Below are 19,626 nucleotides of genomic sequence, written 5' to 3'. Positions count from 1 at the left end.
AGCTCGTCAGATTTTTCACTCCAAATTTGGCTCACAACTTCTTTTAGCCATTGAATTTTTTAATGTTATTTCTTGTTGGTTTATTTTAAATGGCCACATTCTGTTTGACAAAAAGGCTTCCATAAAAGGGACTTCCATAACAAGGACACCGTATTTCCAGAGGACTTCCAAAAGAATATTGCAGAATATTAATTCCATTATGGAAAGGACTAATCAAGGCATGAATCTGCACATAATATCCCTAAGAAGGAAAGTTCATGCTGAAGGAAATATTTCTGGAGACTTTACAGCTCAGAAAGTTGGGTTTCCCTTTAGCCCGTCCGGATGGCCCAGATAACAGAGTCTGGACGCCTAGCTCAGAAACTTAGAGTTCGATCCCCGTCTGATCGGCCTATCGAACGTGAACCATAGAGAGCTCCTGTTCGCTATCTGTCCAGACGGCTCAGCGAACGTGAACCACAAAGAGCACCCATTTGCAAGGAAGTCCGGATGCTCATGTGAAGACTGCGGACGAAGGAACTACTTTATGCAACCATCCAGACTCTAGGGTTGCTAGTCCGGACGCGCTTCAGTAATTTCATGAAGTTTCAGTTGTAGGTTCGGACGCCAAAAGTGAGGTTCGGACGTCGCCTATGGAAATTCAAATTTGTGTAGAATTAGGATTTCTGAAACCTATTTAAAGGGGCTTCTAGGCTGTGTTATTGTAAGAATTCTGAATAGAATTCCAGTGTGCTAAGAAAGGATGTTTAGACAGATATTGTTAGATGTGCTAACTCTCTTAGATTTTATTTTGTTTGTATTTCGTTCAACCATTTGAAGCCTATCTTAGAGAGGAGCTCTAAGTTAAAGGGATCTATTGAAGAACTCTTTAGATAGGGGTATGGTTGAGAGGTGCTCAAGTATAGGTACTTGCAAGAGTTCAAGGTACGACTACTGCAAGGGTATTGTGAGTACTACTATCTTGTAACTACCTATTTCTTCTGTTAGTAGATTTTCAGGGTTTGGCTACCTGAAGTGGTTTTCTCTTTGGTACAAAGAGTTTCCATTTCGTAACCAAAATATTTGTGTCTATTGCTTTTCTGCTTTTATATTTTGGTTGCATGTTTATTTGTGGTCGAACACTTTTTTTCAATTAGTATCAGAGCAGGTTCACTTGTTTTTGGATTAAGTTCCTGAGTGTTATCCTAAACTCCGTATTTATCATTTCTCTTGTTGACTCTAATAATTATAAATTAGAAGAAAAAGATGATTCCTAGAGTATTTATTTTTTGATTGAGAAATATGTTCAAATTAGAGATTCTAACAATCAACATCTGATAAGACTTAAATATTTTGAAATTGAAAGAGTGAAATTATTTGAAAAAATTAAGTCTTTAGAAGATGCCTTGAAAGAATCTGAAGTGAGTATTAATATAGTTAATTCTCCTTCACATGCTGCTTCTGATTCTAGAATCATGTTTGTTAAGCCTAGCATGTCCAATAATCAAACTCATAAAAATGTCGGGACAAAGGGTGACAAATAAATGGACTTCTAAATTTAATAATGTGTGTGAACAGTGTGCAACAAAATATTAAATGCGGAATTTAAAGGAGACAAATATTTTGTTTACGAAGTAGAAACTCAATTAAGATAAAAACCACTCCAAGGCAGCCAAACCCAGGATATCCACTATTCAGAAGACAAAGCTAGATACAAAGCAGTAACACTCACATACCCCTGATGCAGTGGTCGTACTTTGCTCTCTGACGTGTAACCCAACAAGAACGCTTCCCAACCAGGTTCACCTACCTGAAGGGGTCTTCAATGGAATCCTTTATCTTAGGGCCAACCCCTAAGATAGACTTCACAGCTGATCAAATCACACACTTGGCAAGGCTTTAGAGGAAATATCACGTCTCTAAGCTGTAGAGAATTCACCACCGAATTCTATGTTGAAAGCATGCCTAGAGCCTCTTATTTATAGGCTTAGGAAACCCTATTTTGAGTAAAAAACGGATTCTGTGGCACGCGCATCCGGACGGGAGCCAGGGCCGTCGGACGGGTCAAGTTTTTCTTGTTCGGAAAGTAATTCTGGAATTTTCTGAAGGGCCTTCCGGATGCTTCTAGGGTCCATCCAGATGCTCAAATTACATCATTTTTTCTAAGCTTTCCAATGAAGCCAATTTCGTCCCAATCCGATATTTGAGTAAAAAGTTATGACCAAAATACCCGAGGGTGTCCGGATGGCTTGACCGAGCGTCCGGACAGTCAACCGCAACCGCCTCTCCAAGATAGCGCTGAAAGCTTCCATAACAAGGCCGCGTTCAGACGGTGTTGCCCTAGCGTCAACACCGTCCGGACGGTTGCACTTCGGCTGCACGAAATTACCATAATAAGGCTTGGAGCGTCCGGAACTTGAAGGCTAACGTCCGGATGGTTGAACTGGTGCACACAATTTCCATATATGAAGCTTGATCGTCCGGACCATGAAGGCTGACGTCCGGACGGTTGAACTTGGTATACACGTTCTTGCCTTATAGAGGACATTGTCCGGACGGGATCACACATCGTCCGGACGGTAGCAGCCGTCTTCCCATAACTGTGTCTTGAGGCAGAAACCCTTCTTGTCAAACACTGAATGGCGTCCGGACGGTATAACCACGTCGTCCGGACGGATGCGCTGGAACATTGGGATTTTCTCAAACTCTGAAGAGCGTCCGGATGATTTGCCATTACGTCCGGACGGATGGAATCTCGAACTGTTCGAAGCTTCTAGACACTGAAGGGCGTTCGGACAGAAAGATCTCGTGGTCCGGATGGATGTTGCTGACTGATGAGGGTCTAGACGGAATACCACATCGTCCGGACGGCTGACAGGGAACCGAAATAAATCCTTGAAAACTTCACAGAATCTTCTCGAAGAACATAGCTGAAGAGTAGACTCTGGATAAAGTAGCATCCCTGTGAAAGCAGCAACATTACATAGAAGTGATTTTGTCCAACAGAATGCAGCCAACACAAAAACTAACAAAGGGAAAAATTTAGATGTTCAGTATCATAAAAAAAAAATTTGAATCTAAAAATTCTAAATCTAGATTCGTCCCTACTTGTCATCATTGTGGTATTATTGGTCATATTTGACCAAACTGTTTTCAGATACGTTTTCAAAAACCTTGGGTCAAAAAGTATGTGCCTATAAAAGATGAACCAGGATTTGAGAATCAAGTAAGAGCCTTAAGTGAACAAGTTCAAATCATTAGTGAAAAATCAGGTACTTTTACTTTTGATAAAATTAAAGATTTCTGCCATGATGAGTAATAAGGAAAATCCCAAAGAAAAGCAAGTTTGGGTTAAAAAGGAAGATAATCTATGTTTAGTTGCTCATACTGCCTTAAGTGTACTTGATACTTGTCTGTGATATTTGGATAGTGGCTGCTCTAAACATATGATAGGTGATAAGACTCTTCTTAAGAAAATCAAGTTGGGCAGAGCTGGAAGATCACTTATGGTGATGGTAGTCAATCCAAGGTCATCAGAAAATGTCTCGTAGAAATTTCAGGATTTTCAAGTTCTCAAGAAGCTCTATATGTTGAAGGACTCAAGGCCAACTTACTTAGCGTCAGTCAATTCTGTGACAATGGCCTTATGGTGCAATTTTCGAAGAAAGAATGCAATACCTTCAATTGCAATGACAAGTGGCTGATGGGTGGAGCAAAAACTACAGATAACTGATATGGATTGTCTGGTCTTACCTCAGAGCCGCAAATCAAATGCAACAAGGTGACAATTGATAATTGTGAGCTTTGGCATCAACGGTTAGGGCACTTGAATTACAATGATCTGATCAAGACTGCCAATAAAGAAGTGATCAAAGACTTGCCCAAGATTACCAATGTTGAAAAGGGAGTCTGCGGACCATGTTAGCTGGGAAAGCAAACTCGGGCAGCTCACAAGAAGACTTTAGGTATTCTTACTTCCAGAAATCTTGAACTTTTTCACATTGATCTCATGGGGCCTACAAGAATTGCTAGCTTGGGGGGCAGGAAATACATCTTAGTCATTGTGGATGACTATTCCCGATACACTTGGGTGCTTCTTTTTCGGGAAAAATCAGATGCATTTTATCAAGCTCAACAGTTGTTTAAGAAGATTCAGATTGAACAAAATTGCTCCATCATGAGAATCCTCAGTGATCATGGGAGAGAGTTTGAAAGCTCAAGCTTTGAGGAATTTTGCAATTTCCATGGCATTCAACAAGAATTTTCCTCACCTATCACTCCTTAACAGAATGATGTAGTGGAGCAGAAGAATAGGGTTATACAGGAGATGGCTTGAGTTATGATCCACTCTAACAATCTAGCTCAACATTTTTGGGGAGAAGCTGTCAATACTGTCTACCACATCATTAATCGAGTCTACTTGAGGCATGAGACTAACAAGACTCCATATGAAATTGAAAAAATATAATCTGACTTCTAATTAACCGTGTGTGTGTGAAAAGTGTGCAACAAAATATTAAATGTGGAATTTAAAGGGGACAAATATTTTGTTGACAAAATAGAAACTCAGTTAAGAGAAAAATCACTCTGGGGCAGCCAAACCCAAGATTTTTACTATTCAAAAGACAAAGCTAGTTACAAAGCAGTAGTACTCATATAGCCCTGATGCAGTGGTCGTACCTTGAACTCTGACGCATAACCTAATGCGAACACCTCCCAACCAAGTCACACAATGGAATCCTTTACCTTAGGGCTCCTCCCTAAGATACACTTCACAGCTGATCAAATCAGACATTGGCAACAGCTAGAGAGCTAGCAGATCTTCAAATCTTCCTAAACACCCTCTTTAAGCTATAGATAATTCAATACCAAATTCTACACATAATACATGACTAAAGGCCTCTATTTATAGGCTACAAAAGACTTAAATCGACTCTAACTCGGTTTTCTCTAGGCAGCATTTGGAAGCAAGCTAAGGCAGTCCGGACGGTGAACTGTGCAACTGGCTTCCCAAATTCACTGAAATTCTTTCCTGAATAGAGCCGCATCCGGACGGTTGCACTTCAGTTGCATGCAATTTTTATAATAAGGATTGGCGTCCAGACGGTGTAGACCTGACGTCCAGATGTATGCAGATGTCTTCCCATATCTGTGTCTACGAAGGAAAACCTAATTCTCCTTGACCTCTGACTGGCATCTGAACAGTATAACCACATCGTTCGAACGGATGAACTGGAACGCTAAAATCTTCTTGAACTCTAAATAGTGTCCAGACATGTTGCCATGACGTCTGGACAAATGCAAGCTTGAGCTGTTCAAAGCTTCTCGACACTGATGGGTGTCCGAACGATATTGCCATATCGTCCGGACGGATGTTGCTGACTGATGAGCATCTGGACGCTTTATTGAGTCGTCCAGACAGAAACATGGGAACTGACTTCTATGAATTAGAATCTGCACATAATCTTCCTTGATGCTTTAAATAGCCTTCTTGAAGCCTTCCTGAAGCTTGTGACACTTGCAACTTGTCATAATGAGGCTCTTTCCGTATTAGAGACATAAGCTCTAATTATTGTGACGATTCTGAAATATACGGCAACCCTGTGAAAAACAACAATATTACATAATAGTGATTTTGTCAAACAGAATGCAGCCAATACAAAAACGAACAGAAATCTAGCGAGGAAAGAAGCCAACACTCAAGTATTTTCTGGTGTTTGGAAGCAAGTGCTACATTCTTCGAGACCAGGAAAATCTCGGCAAATTTAATGCTAAGAGTGATGAAGGAATCTTTTTGGGATACTCATACAGCAGCTGTGCCTACAGTGTATTCAACAAGAGAACTAAGACTATCATTGTAACGATCCCGGTATTCCTTTCGGGAGATTTATGTAATTTCAGTAGCCATGGTGTAATGTCTGAGAAAATATTTAATGGGTTTATTAAGACTAAATAAAAATAAGTCTATTTTATGTGGTAAAATAAAACTAAGTGTTTATTTTTATCCTATGGACTTGTAAATGGTAGCCATGAAAAGAAAATATACCTAATATTTTTAGGCCCAAATAAAATGCAAAAGAGAAAATAATAGAAAAGAAATTAAAAATAAAAATAAAAAGGAAATAAAAATAATTAAGTAACATATATATATAGTAAGTGAAACGTGGGGGGCCAGACCTGCGCCCCACATTCAAAAAAAATAGTGAAAGACATTTGCCCTTCACACAATATGGCCATGTGGCCATTTAAAATGGTAAGGGCCAAATGGCCATTTGACAAAAGAAAGGCCTGACGACCATTAAAGAAAAAAAAAGAAAGAGAAAGAAGAAGTTAGATGTACGTGATATAAGAAAAATAGGTAGTAGCTCCTTCATTTCTTTTCTTAAGCTTTCCTCTCACTTTTCTCTTTGGTTTTTATACAAAAACCATGATCTACGAAGATCTAACCGTCCAAACACAAATCTGTCTTCGATAACGTGATCTATGAAGCTCAATCTACGTTTTCACCGATCGTTTTGAGGTAAAACACTAAACTCGTGTTCTTGAGATTTTGGGTTAAAATCTTAAAATGTGAGTTTAATCTAGTATTTTCTTTAGGTAATGGGTTACTTGAAACTTGCTTGGGGCCGCCCAAACCATAGGTTTTGGTTTGGTGAAATTTCGGTAAGTTTTCTAAAGCCTAACTTTTGGGTATTTAATTTTAGTAGTGTTTTTATGTGATTAACCCTTAGTAAATGTTATTGGGTTAATAATATTGCGTTTGGGGTAGTGTTTTATAATTTTGGGTTTAAGTTTAGAAACCCTAATTAGATGGGTTAAATTAATTTGAGGTTTTCAGTCTTTAAAACTTAGATTATTAATTTGTGGATTAATTGTAGTTATTGTGATGATTAATTCTAAATTAGTTATGGGTTTTGTAAAAATAGGTATTTATGGAGATAGGTTCTAATGTTAGTAAAAATAAATAATTATGGGTATTTACTTTAAATAGTATTTATGAAGTTAACCCTAACATTTTCTCATGGGTTAATGTTATTTTAAATGTGTTAATGATTTAAGTTAATAAATTAGTAATTAAGTTAGTAATTATTGTAAAAAGATTAGTGAATATAATTTTAGGGTTAATGTTAGTATAAAAGTGTTTGTGTAAATAATTTATGGGTTAATGAATTAATTGCGGGTTAGTAATTAATATTATGAGTAAATAGTTAGATAGTGATTTTAATGTCTGACCCAAAGTAAATACTTTGGGTTAGTGTTAATTGAGTTTAGTTAATGTCTAGATTTATGGGAGTATAATTGGGATCCTTAAAATATTATGGGCTTTCTAACGATTTAGCCTTGAGCGATTCAATTGCTAATTAGGATATTAATTATTTAAAGTGCTAAATAGTGCGATGTGTTATCTCACAGTGACACATTGCAAGGTGGTGCATAGGAAACTTAGTGCTTTAATCCGCGCAGCCAAGGTGGGTATTATACTCATTGAGAAAAGTTACTTTTTACGTATTTTATAGAAATGCAAATAATGTGTTTTTCATATCGAACGGACAATATGTTAATTATATGTTTTGGATGTTTTGAGTAGTTTTGATTATGTTGAAATATGACAATAATGTTTATCTGATTTAAGATGATTTGAGATATGAGTATGAAATATGTTTGGTGTTTTGAGATATGATTTGAAGTGTTTTATTGCTTGCTGCGGTTGAAATTTTAAGCTATGTTTTGCGAAAATGACATGTTGAGCTGTTTATGTTTTATGAATAAAGCATGTGTTAAAGCCATGTCCATGAATTTAAATGTAAAGTATTTGTGCATGAGCATTGAGCATGAAACGAACAAGACCGGGGTTATATGCCCTTAGCACACGACCAAGACCGAGGTTCAATTCCTTTAGCAAACGAATAAGACCCCTTGGCAAACAATGACTAACGACAAGCATGCATAGCATTTGTTTTATGATAATTGAATTGTTTTCACGTTATGATATATGGTAGTTTTATGCTAGATGTATTAGTATGCATAAGAGTATCAATGGAAAAGAACTTACGTATATTTTTATCGAATGGTTGCATGATTTAAATGCCATTGTTTTTCTAAGTCTTACGAAATCAAAAGTAATATAGTAGGTGATGATGAATGTAGCTGTTTCCAACAATGGAACTACTATGTATAAGCTCAGCTGCGTAGTATGCTTTAAATGTTTTCTATTAGTCGGTGTTTGCTATATCAGATATGGGGCTTTTCAAACAAAAGTTTATAAAATTGGTGGCTGTTATAGTGTACGCATGACTAAAAAAGGAAAAGTTAGTTTTTTGCGAAAATTCAGTGAATAGTATACCTATGAGGTCTTAGTGTATTTATTTATGCTAAGATGGTGGGCTCATAATTCCACCTGTGCGGATGCGGCATCCCCCGCAACCGTACAGACATTGATACTTTGGTTGCAGGTTCTGCGAATATAGATATTGACTCGTCCACTTAGCGTATGGGATGCTATGATTGGAGCACATTGCGACAGTCATGAGTCACGGACTCATGGATAGTCCGCATTTGGGTATTTTATTTATGGCTCGTGTCCTACGTGGCATATGTATTTGTTGAGCCGGTATTTTAGTATGTAATTAGTATAATATGTTTTATAAGCCTTAAATAGATAGACTTGTAAATGGCTCATGTTGTAATTAACTGTCATGTATTAGATGTATTTCTGCTTATGATATGTGATCCGCTGCACATTGAGTATTATATTCTGCTGTTAGATATAACTCTGATTATTAGGTACATGCTATGGAACGTGTACGTTATGTTGGCTGAGCGACACATAGTCGTGCCACTGTGAAGATCCGTTTGTATGTTTTCAAAAAAAAAAAAAAAAAAAAAAAGGGTCGTCACAGCTAATGGTATCAGAGCAGTTAGCTCTAGGGTTGGTTAGGAAAAACGGAAAGCGGAAACCTAGGGTTGTGTCAGAGTTTAAGTGTAACAAAAGAGCCATAGGAAATCTTAAAAGCTTCAACAAAGATAGGAAATTAAAATGTAATACTCTATATACATTACCTGAATTTTGTGATGCATATCTTTTTGATTTACGTATATTTAGCTTACCTCTCACTTTCACATTGTAGGTTAACTTCAATGTGATTGTGTAGAGTATATCGCTTAGACGGGAAACAATTTAGAATAAGCTTCTTAGGTGCATTGTATGAGAATTGTGATGCATGTAATATTCTTTACGCAGTATTGTCTATGTGGCATTTCATTGTACAGACAAGTCATGCCGCCTAGACAAGCAATGTCGATACGCAATGAGGAAAAGGATTTGATTGAAGTGGAAGTGATTTTAGGTGCCTTTACTTTCTCCTCCCCCTCTGTCGAGGAAATTGTTCGTTAGTAATGGTTTCAGGCATTCCTCATTGATGGACCTTCAATCACATATCATTTGAGTAGAAAATGGTCAATGCCATTGGGAGATGCTTCCTCATCGTCGAAAAAGCAACTTATTGGTTGTGACTCTAAGTTCCTTGGAGAAGAGGATGTCTTTGCGAGTCGCTTCGGTGTCTCGGAATACACCAATTGTGGGAAGCCACACTTTGGTGTATGTGTCATGTAGAATTACGGGTACGCTTTCGATGTGGTAGACTTGGCCAACTCATAAAACTATGTCCCTCGTTAGCCACTTTGACTCAAAGCAGCTCTAGCGTTGCCCAGTGTAGAGTGTGGGAGCTACACTCGGATGTATGTCGAGGAAGATCTTGGGCACATTGTAAATATGGTCGAAGAGGTCATTTCACGAGAGGTCGCCAACTTGTTACCGCCAAAGTCAAGTACCTTTAGCTGGCAACTATCAGCCAAGATAGTTTGCTCAAGTATGGTGTGCCCACTCACACCGAGCAATGCTGAAGTCCATCCAACCACCGCAAATGCAGTCGATGTTGCCATAGGTATTACACCTTTATGTTGTAGCATTATGCACATTTGGCTTATTTGAGTTTTATCCATTCGTATGTCTCACTATGCATTGTTACATGCATAATGGGCACCAAACCTTTAAAATCATCGTGCGTGACCATTTCTATTGGTGACGCATTTGTCCACAGTAAACATGGAGGTCTTTGCCTTAGCACTATATGGGTGGTGACATTGCTAGCTCTAGTGTTTGACATGATGAGCTACAGTGTCTAATTCATTTAGTTTGATACGTTAAGTTGTCCCCCTTATCTTATTTGCATTTGTAAGCTATGCAAATGGAGCATTGAACCTTTATATTAGAACTCATGCGTGGTCACTCATGTTGGTGACGCCTTCGCTTATAGGGAGCGTGTGGAAATTGTTTCATTTGTGTTAGAGGAAAGACTCTACAAGTGAAGCTAGCAGCGTTATGCATGTGGAACTCTAGTGCTTGGCATGCGTAGCTTCAACATGTAGCATGTAAGCTTCAATGCCATGCATATTGGACTGTGTCAATTCAGAATGGATTGACAATCAAAGAGTAGAAGTGAATGTAGATAATCACGAGTGGGTAGTTGTATTCCTACCCCATAGTATAGAGAGTCCGAACTTTGCGGGTCTCGTTTGCGAGTTACTCTGCTATCTCTCTCTGACGTTCTACAATGATGAATGTTTGAGAGTGTACACTTGTGTGTTTGGCTTATGCCTAAGCCAAGCTCATATTGAGCCCAAGCTGGGAACATTCGGATAGTGCAAATGTTTTTTGTTATAGTCACGGGTCTGTGTGGATATACATGGACCATTGTGGAGCCTCGGTATTCTTGGATATACATGGACCATTGACTTTTGGTGCGAAAGGTAATGTGCCAAAGTCAGCAATCCATATATGGTATGGCCATTATGAATTTTTGGTGATTCCATTTGGATTGACAAATACACCGTTGGTATTTATGGACTTGATGAATCAAGCATTCCATGGGTACCTTGACATCTGAGTAGCTGAGTATAACGTCGACAAATTAGTTTATTCGACTAATTGTGTTGTGCATGGAAGACACTTGGTATTAGTGTCGGAAGTGCTTAGTAAAGTATTTCTTCGCCAGCTCATGAGATGCAAGTTTTGGTTTGAAGAAGTGTGATTCTTGGTTTAGGTAATGAACGAGAATGGACACGTAGTCAACACAATAGAACGTGAACACAATTGCACATGTGCTTAAACTACCCGTTGAGATTATTGGGTATGTGGCTTGCACAGATACATCACTATTGGCAGGGATGCACCCTTGTGTAATAACAAGGATGTAGCCTATGCTACTTGTCAATTGTGAATCAAGAGTAGCGTCATTCTCCTCATGGTTCACAGATGGTAGCTATTATTAATGCTCTACCATTTGGTGGACAATGCCTCTATGGTGAAATGTGTAGAATTCACACTTATCACCCAAGTCTTGATGCACTTTGTGTTGAGAGACGAAAACGTAAGACAGTAATGATGACTTGTTGTGCTAGGAGATCTTGATGACAAGATGTCCTGCCGTGCGACTTAAGCCACTGTCACAACTAATGCACTATGTAGGAAATCTAGTGATGGCGAGATTGTCTCAAAAGTGTATTGGGAATGTTAGTTTAACGTACCCTCCGTAAGCGGACAACTGATTTGAGAGATCTATTTAGACACTCGAGGATATGACTAAGTTGTGTGTGTGGGATTCCATAGAGTTCATCATGATATCCATCAGTAGTTGTAAACGTTCTATCGCACGTTTCGCAAACGTTGAACGGCAATTCTTTTGGTATGAAGTTAGAGTGAAACGATCAGCGAGCTTTGAAGTGGTGCATGATTTTGGAGAAGATTGCACTCGTTCAAAGTGGATATTCACTATACAATGATAGTAAGCTATGTGGATAAACATCACCATAAATCTATGTTTCAAATTGGTTATCTTGTGAAATGCAAGTTGTCACCAATGCGAAACATGTAACGCTTTGGACAATATGGATGTGCTCAATTTTGGATATATTGAGTTGTCCCAAGTGCTAAACAAGCGAACCTACTACGTCCACGATCATGATGTCTCCTAGTTTGGCAGACATTCATGACATTTTCCCGTGTTTTCGGTTGCGAGTGTGTTTACCACCCTCCACTTGTGATGAACTTCTTTATATTCAATGGAAATTGACCTATGAAGAGGTGCAAAGCGAGTGATGGTTTGTATGAAAACACAAAAATCATTCTGTTAGTGAGAACTCTGTGGTGAAATCACGATGTCGAAGAAGCCACATGGATGTATAATTGTTAAATGCGGGAGAGATTCCTCATTTTAGCAAATAAATTTGGGTATGATTGCTATGTCATACCACTTCCGCGAAAATATCTCAAGTAAAACACATACTAGAATGAGTGTTTTTAATCTAGAATGCATGCTTGTATGTGTGTAAAACGATTAATGTCTAAATTTCGAGGACGAAATTTTTATAAGGAGGGAGAGATGTAATGTCCAATTAAAACATTTAATGGGTTTATTAAGATTAAATAAAAATAAGTATATTTTATGTGGTAAAATAAAACTAAGTGTTTATTTTTATCCAATAAACTTGTAAATGGTAGCTATGAAAAGAAAATGTACTTGATATTTTTAGGTCCAAATAAAATGCAAAAGAGAAAATAATAGAAAAGAAATTAAAAATAGAAAATTAAAAGGAAATAAAAATAATTAAGTAATATATATATATATATATATATATATATAAAATAAGTGAAACGTGGGGTGCAGACCCGCGCCCCACATTCAAAAAAATAATGAAGGGCGTTTGCCCTTCACACAATGTGGCCATGTGGCCATTTAATATGGTAAGGGCCAAATGGCCATTTGACAAAAGAAAGGCCTGACGGCCATTAAAGAAATAAAAAAAAAAAAAAAAAAGAGAAAGAAGAAGTTAGATGTACGTGATTTAAGAAAAATAGGTAGTAGCTCATTCATTTCTTTTCTTAAGCTTTCCTATCACTTTTCTCTTTGGTTTTTATACAAAAACCATGATCTACGAAGATCTAACCGTCCAAACTCAAATTCGTCTTCGATAACGTGATCTATGAAGCTCGATCTACGTTTTCACCAATCGTTTTGAGGTAAAACACTAAACTTGTGTTCTAGAGATTTTAGATTAAAATCTTAAAATGTGAGTTTAATCTAGTATTTTCTTTAGGTAATAGGTTACTTGAAACTTGCTTGGGGCCACCCAAACCATAGGTTTTGGTTTGGAGAAATTTCGGTAAGTTTCCTAAAGCCTAACTTTTGGGTATTTAATTTTTTAGTGGTGTTTTTATGTGATTAACCCTTAGTAAATGCTATTGGGTTAATAATATTGCGTTTGTGATAGTGTTTTATAATTTTGGGTTTAAGTTTAGAAACCCTAATTTGATGGGTTAAATTAACTTGAGGTTTTTAGTGTTTAAAACTTAGATTATTAATTTGTGGATTAATTGTAGTTATTGTGATAATTAATCCTAAATTAGTTATGGGTTTTGTAAAAATAGGTATTCATGGAGATAGGTTCTAATGTTAGTAAAAATAAATAATTATGGGTATTTACTTTAAATAGTATTTGTGAAGTTAGCCCTAACATTTTCTTATGGGTTAATATTATTTTAAATGTGTTAATGGTTTAAGTTAATAAATTAGTAATTAATTTAGTAATTATTGTAAAAAGATTAGTGAATATAATTTTAGGGTTAATGTTAGTATAAAAGTATTAGTGTAAATAATTTATGGGTTAGTGAAATTAATTGCTGTTTAATAATTAATATTATGAGTAAATAGTTAGATAGTGATTTTAATGTCTAACCCAAAGTAAATACTTTGGGTTAGTGTTAATTGAGTTTAGTTAATGTCTAGATTTATGGGAATATAATTGGGACCTTTAAAATATTATGGGCTTTCCAACAGTTTAACCTTGAGCGATTGAAGTGCTAGTTAGGGTGTTAATTATTTAAAGTGCTAAATAGTGCGATGTGTTATTCCACAGTGACACATTGCAAGGTGGTGCATAGGAAACCTAGTGCTTTAATCCGCGCAGCCAAGGTGGTTATTCTACTCACTGAGAAAAGTTACTTTTTACGTATTTTATAGAAATGCAAATAATGTGTTTTTCATATCGAACCGACAATATGTTAATTATATGTTTTGGATGTTTGGAGTTGTTTTAATTATGTTGAAATATGACAATAATGTTTATGTGATTTAAGATGATTTGAGATATGAGTATGAAATATGTTTGATGTTTTGAGATATGATTTGAAGTGTTTTATTGCTTACTACGGTTGAAATTTTAAGCTATGTTTTGATGCCTGCTGCGGTTGGAAATTTAAGTTACGCAAATTGTTTGAAAAAATGACATGTTGAGCTGTTTATGTTTTATGAATAAAGCATGTGTTAAATTCATGTCCATGAATTTAAATGTAAAGTATTTGTGCATGAGCATTGAGCATGAAATGAACAAGACCGGGGTTAGATTCCCTTGGCACACGAACTAGACTAGGGTTCAATTCCCTTGGCACATGAACAAGACCGTTGTTCAATTCCCTTGGCACACGAACAAGACTGGGGTTCAATTCCCTTGGCAAACGAATTAGACCGGGGTTCAATTCCCTTGGCAAACGAATTAGACCGGGGTTCATTTCCCTTGGCAAACGATGATGAACGATAAGCATGCATAACATTCGTTTTATGATAATTGAATTGTTTTCATGTTATGATATATGGTAGTTTTATGCTAGACGTATTAGTATGCATAAGAGTCTCAATGGAAAAGAACTTATGTATATTTCTATCGGATGGTTGCATGATTTAATTGCCATTGTTTTTCTAAGTCTTACTTAATCAAAAGTAATATAGTAGGTGAGGATTTATGTAGTTGTTTCCAACAATGGAACTTCTATGTATAAGCTCAGCTGCGTAGTATGCTTTAAATGTTTTCTATTAATTGGTGTTTGCTATATCAGCTATGGGGGTTTGAATCTCTTAGGAAAGCCATTGGTGTCTGTGACATGTCCTAGATATGTCTTTTTACATGCTAGGATTAGACTTTAGTGTGTTGTTTAGTCTTTTCTGCCAAAGCATGTCTTTTTACATTTTTTTTTTTTTGCTAGGTTTCAATTTATATAAATATATATAAATGCGATTAATTTGTGCACTATCCAAAGCTCCCCTAAGGTAAATTTTTTTATCTCTGATGTTTGACATTGAAAATTCTGTTAAGAGATTTTTTTTTTTTGCTAAGATGATCAAATTGACCAACTCGCTAGTTGAACCCAGAACCCATAAACTTTGACATTCTTTCTAGGTTGTAGCACCATGTAATAAAAAGCAATAAAATTCACAAAAATTATGGATATTTAAAAGATCCACTGCTGAATGTGCTGTTAAATTATTCTTACACTTGTCCCTGTAGAAATAGTCAGTGATCAAATCATTGTAGAAAGAGACGATCACTAATAGACTAAGTTAAAGAATTAAAAGTGCTGCATTTTAGGGGGAGTGTATTAGATGAGGGTGGCTAGGCTCTAGTACGATAAGATTTAACTTTTGACTAATCCAACAATAAATTTTATTTTTTTAGAAAATTCAGTTGTTTTAAACGTTATCAGTGTACATATTGCCTTATAGAGAAAGCTTTGACACACAACACGCATAGCATGAGTTGAGTAAATTGTTTAAATTTCATATCTGCAGATAATTTTTTAGCTCATAAATTACTTGACTCTCAATTATATGTTTGCATATTTTTTATTTACTATTTCACTAGTTTATCAATTTTAAATACATGCGAGATTTGGAGTAGACGTTAGAAAAAATTATTTTCTACATTTTTCTCCAAAAAAAAAAAATCTGATTATTTGTGAAACATTAACTCTGCTTGTCTTTCTTATCATTTTCAGAAAGCTTCAACAAGATCTAGTGCTGTGTCACCTATTTTTTTGTTTTATCAGTTGTTTGATGAACATTTTACTTTATGTCTAGGCTACTTTTGATGAACATTGATGTTTGTCGTTTATTCCTTTAAAACTTTTGTGGTTCATTTTTACTGGCTTTTATTACTCTATTTACCCTTTATCCTTTTGAGACAAAAATGGGGAGTAATTTTTATTTTTTTGGTATAAGTCGTTTTTGTCCCAAAATGGCCAAAGGGAGAGTTTGTTGGTTTATTTTAACTGGCCACATTCTGTTTGACAAAAACGCTCCTGTTAGTTTTGTTGGCTGCATTTTGTTGACAAAATCATTGTTATGTAATATTGTTGTCATAAACAGGGATGCCGTATATTTCAGAATATTCAAAGTATTTAGAGAAAGGCAAATTCAGTGTTCAAAAATGATTATGTGCAGATTCCAACTCAAAAACTTCAGATCCTTTGTTCCCGTCTGGACTGCCCAGTCTTGCGTCCGGACGCCCATCAGTGTAAAGAAGCTTTTGAACAGTGCCAGGCTGCATCCGTCTGGACGTCATGGGAACACGTCCGGATGCTCTTCAGAGTTCATGAAGATTCCAGCTTTTCTTTGCAGACAAGGAGTGGGAAGACAACTTGCACTCGTTTGGATGACAGGGCAACACCGTCCAAACGCTGACTTGATAAAGAAATTGCGTGCATACATTCTACATCTGTCCGGACTGCAGGGCAACACCATCCGGATGCGGTCCTTGATATGGCAATTACGTGCAGCCAAGTTGCAACCGTCCGGACTCTAGGGCAACACCGTCTGGATGCGGCCTTAACATAGAAATGTGTGAAGCGCGTTATGGAACGGCAGTTGCACTGCTGAGATTCTGGACGCTCTATGCTTCCGTCTTGACGCCACCTAGAGAAATCAGAGACACACTCAATTTAGGTCTTCTTAGCCTATAAATAAAGGCCTCTAAGCATGTATTCTTTATAGAATTTGGTATTGAATTCTTTATAGCTTAGAAAGGGTGTTTAGGGAGATATTGTGAAGATTTGCTAGCTCTCAAGCTGTTGCTGGTGTGCTGTTACTATGCTCGTGTTGAAGTCTATCTTAGGGAGGAGCCCTAAGGTAAATGAATCCATTAAAGACCCCTTCAAGTAGGTGAATTGGTTGGGATGTGTTCATGTTGGGTTATGTGTCAGAATGTAAGATACGATCACTGCATATGGGTATGTGATTGTTACTATCTTTGTACTAGCTTTGTCTTCTGAATAGTAGATTTCCTAGGTTTGGTTGCCTCGAAGTAGTTTTTCTCTTAATTGAGTTTTCACTTCGTTAACAAAATATCTGTCTCATTTAATTTTGCACTTTTGATATTTCATTACACATTGCACACACATACGGTTAAATTAGAAGTCTTTTTGGTATCAGAGTGGGTACACTCGTGTTCGGATTAATTTCCAGAGTGTGATCCATATTTTGTTGACTTCTTTTATTATGAGTTCTTCATTGTTATCCGAAAAAAATTCTGATAATGAGCTTCTTGAGAAATTTTTTAAATTGAGTAAAATTACTAAAAATTCCAATAAAGAGCTCAAAAAAGGTTAAGCAAGAAAAAGAGTTATTGATCATTAAACTGTCTGAATCACATGGTTTGATTGACTCCTTGAAATTTGAGAATACCATGCCATTTAACACTATTGATACACTTGAGAATAAATTAAAAGAATCTGAAGATATCTTGAAAAAATTCTCTAGTGATAATTTAAAAGGCATGCTTTGTATTCATACAAATATTTCTAACAAGCTTGACTTAATTGTTGATGATTTGAGTGCTTCTACTTCACACGCTTTTGATTCTGAATTAGATTATATTGTTATTAAGCCTATGATAGTAGATACATTTTGTTTAGATAATTCTAAAAATTCTTGCTTATTTGATGGTGAGAAGCCTAAATCCAAAGAATCAGGAACACTAGGTAAGTTTGTTCCTACTTGTCATAATTATGGAAAGATTGGTCATATTAGACCAAATTGTTATATGTTGAAATCCCATAGGGCTTGGAATAAGCAAGTTGCTCCTAAAAAGGGTGTTAGTATTTTGTATTGGCTACATTTTGTTCGACAAAATCACTGCTATGTAATGTTGCTGCTTTAACAGGGATGCCGTATATTTCAGAATCTTCACAGTATTTAGAGTTTATGTCTCTAATACGGAAAGAGTCTCATTATGACAAGTTACAGTGTCACACGCTTCAAGAAGGCTATTTCAAGTGTTTAAGGAAGAACAATCAGATCCCAAGTTCCCATATACGTTAGGACAAGGTGGCAATACCGTCCGAACTCCATCAATGTCTAGAAGCTTTGAATAGTGCAAGGTTGCAACTGTCCGGACGACATGGCAACACGTCCGGACGCTCTTCAGAGTTTGAGAAGATTCCAGCGTTCAAGTGCATCCGTTCGGACGACGTGGTTATACTGTCTGGACTCTATTCAGAGTCTGAGTAGAAATTGGATTTCATGTTCAGACACTGATCGGGAAACAACAACCATCCGGACGGAATGGCAACAACTTCTTGACACTTTTCGGGTTTCTAGGAAGATTTATGTACACGTCTCAGTTTTTTTATCAAAACTCTCTGCTCAAGTATCAGATTGAGACGAAATTGGTGTTGTTGGAAAGATAAGAAAAAATAATACAACTTGAATGTCTGGACGGCCAATAGAAACGTCTAGATAGACCACCGTTCGTCCAGAAATAGAGTAGCATCAGGACGGTCGCCAAAAATTCTAGAAATTTTGGCATTCCTTTTCAGACACGAAAATAGTTGACCGTCCGGACACCGCCCAAAGGACTCCAATTTTGAGTAGAATTAGGTTTTTTGAACCCTATAAATAGAGGCCTCTGGGCATGTGTATTTTCTCAAGAATTTAGTATTGAATTCCATAGTGCTTAGAGATGGTGTTTAGGGAGAATCGAAGATCCGCTAGCTCTCTAGCCATTACCAGTGTGTGCTCTTTGTTTGTGTGAAGTTTATCTTAGGAGTCGACCCTAAGGTAAATAATTTCATTGAAGACCCCTTCTAGTAGGAGACTTGGTTGGAAATCGTTCACGATAGGCTTCGTGTTAGAGTTAAAGGTATGACTACTGCATCAGAGGTATGTGAGTACGAGTGTCTTGTAACTAGCTTTATCTTCAGTATAGTGGATATCCTAGGTTTGGCTGCCCCGGAGTGGTTTTTCTCTTTATAGAGTTTCCACTTCATCAACAAATATCTTGTCTCTTTTAGTTTTCGCATTTAAGATATTTTGTTGCACACGTACACACACTTGGTAATTTATAAGTCATTATTTATTTTTAAAGGGCAAAATTGAGAATCCTTCTTCTGATAAATATGTCCTGCTCCATAGGAAACATTTATCTCAAGAAGGTAAGAACTTTGTTTTCTGTAAAAATGCTAACCCTAAAATTGATGAACTTGTTAAGAAACATTTCAGGAAACAAAGTCAGCCTACCTGCCATCACTGTGGTGTCACAGGACACATCAGGCCACACTGTCAGCAGATTTGGCATCATAAGCCTTAGATCAAGAAACAAGAGTCAAATACAGGTAAGTCTAGCTCTAAACCTTCAAAGCCTCATCATTCTTCTCAGCAAAAGTGGCAATACCCTCAAAGGGGTTCTCCCTTATGCCGTCACAGTGGCAAAAAAGGTCACACTAAGGCCAAATACTTCAGAGAGAAGCTTCACAAGCCCAAG

General features: G+C 36.9%; 1 long non-coding RNA gene across 1 annotated transcript; it reads left to right on the top strand.

Moving 5' to 3' along the window:
• Positions 1-6,332: 6,332 nt before the first annotated feature.
• Positions 6,333-17,163, top strand: LOC133876474 (uncharacterized). The gene is made up of 4 exons (XR_009901547.1): positions 6,333-6,499; positions 6,577-6,642; positions 7,393-7,448; positions 16,311-17,163. It is a non-coding gene; the product is annotated as an uncharacterized LOC133876474 (long non-coding RNA).
• The last annotated feature ends 2,463 nt before the right edge of the window (positions 17,164-19,626 follow it).

Source organism: Alnus glutinosa, chromosome 8, assembly GCF_958979055.1.
Source record: "Alnus glutinosa chromosome 8, dhAlnGlut1.1, whole genome shotgun sequence".
NCBI lineage: Eukaryota > Viridiplantae > Streptophyta > Magnoliopsida > Fagales > Betulaceae > Alnus > Alnus glutinosa.
The sequence above is the reverse complement of the archived record's forward strand: the minus strand, read 5'-3'. Positions and strand labels throughout refer to the sequence as shown.